This window comes from Atta colombica, unplaced genomic scaffold (assembly GCF_001594045.1).
Source record: "Atta colombica isolate Treedump-2 unplaced genomic scaffold, Acol1.0 scaffold40, whole genome shotgun sequence".
Lineage (NCBI taxonomy): Eukaryota > Metazoa > Arthropoda > Insecta > Hymenoptera > Formicidae > Atta > Atta colombica.
The window spans coordinates 226,919-228,355 of NW_017259509.1; the positions used below are offsets into that span (position 1 = coordinate 226,919).

Consider the following 1,437-nt stretch of genomic DNA (forward strand, 5'->3'; position numbering starts at 1 on the left):
GTCTTTGCTTTAAACTGTCACATCCATCTTCTAGGATCGATGAAGAAACGGTCACTATGCAGCTTAATGGATGCATCTCCATTACTTGAGTATTACGTGGGCATTGTGTACCGTTATGTGATGTATTATATCGAAATAAAAAATGATTATAAAAATTGTTTACAGATTAAATGACAGGCCAAATTTATATAAATTGAAATATTCGTGATTGAAGAGTGGCACTTATTCTGTGTTGCTTTGTAAATAATTTTCTTTCATGAAACATTCAAAATTTATAGAGCGATTTTATGCGTTTCTCTATTAATATGTACATGAATTAATTATACACCGTAACACTTCCTCCCATAAATTATTCTATTTGTATTTCGTCGAAGCTTCATTTGTTAAATCGATCTAGAGTATCGCATTAGTTTATACCGGACGTGAAAATTAATTAATAGTCACATTATTACCATATTACGGTGATTAAATTGTGCAATGAAATTGAATGATTCGTAGCATCGCAATCCTAATTAATGTTGCTTCAGCAGTTCTATTGCCGATAGAGCTTCCGCGTGATCTCTGATTAAAACTTTTGTACATGATATAATAGTGGTATTAAAGCGCATATCAGATTTTATGCATTTTTTTTCTATTCTCATGTATGAAAAAGGAATTGCATATTCAATGAAAAATATATTACTTTTATGAGATATATACAAATGAATTATATTGAAATTTATTGAAATTTTATATAAATAAATCATAATATTTAATATTAAATATTTTATTTAACTCTTTTTTTTTAACGAAAGAGACGAATTTCTGACCAGACGAAATTAAAAAGAAGTAAAATTAAGATTGCCCTCGAAGGGTGCCTGTTGGAAAAAGTTAAGTACAAACGGCAGATTCTTTTTCTCCGTGAATGATAGACTGTGAATCTTAATGCAATGCAAATCCAGGCGTTTCGCGGGAAAAAGTTTCGATGCAGTGGTGCTATAAATCAGGAACCCGCCTGAGATTCAATTTAGTGACGTTGGCGCACAGCATAGTTTCTGCAGTTAATTAATCTTCATAATCTTATGACGGGGCCACGATCTCGGGACATTCTTCGCCAGATCTCAATTTGGAATAGGCAAAATATGCAATTCCTTTAAAGAAACTATCATTGCTCAATTTTGTCGAATAATCTGTCGAATAATTATAATTGATGAATAGTCGAAAAGATTGAGGTGGCAGAAAGTCAAATTAAATTAACATGTAGGTTTAAATAATAATGTTAAAATAAATTCCATATTGAAGTTCTTATGGAGATAATAGAAAGCTCTAAAATTAAAAAAATATGTGTATCTCTATATATTTGTTGTAAAAAATTTAATAATAGGTTTAAAAAATAGTTTATTTGTTGCAATTAATTTCGTTATATCTTTATATATTTCAATTTTTTTAGTAATATAT

At 29.4% G+C, this 1,437-nt stretch overlaps 1 protein-coding gene across 1 annotated transcript in view; it reads left to right on the forward strand.

Moving 5' to 3' along the window:
* The window catches only part of LOC108691121, a 19,878-nt gene that overhangs the window by 1,099 nt on the left and 17,342 nt on the right, over positions 1-1,437 (forward strand). The gene's annotated exons all lie outside the window — the stretch shown is intronic.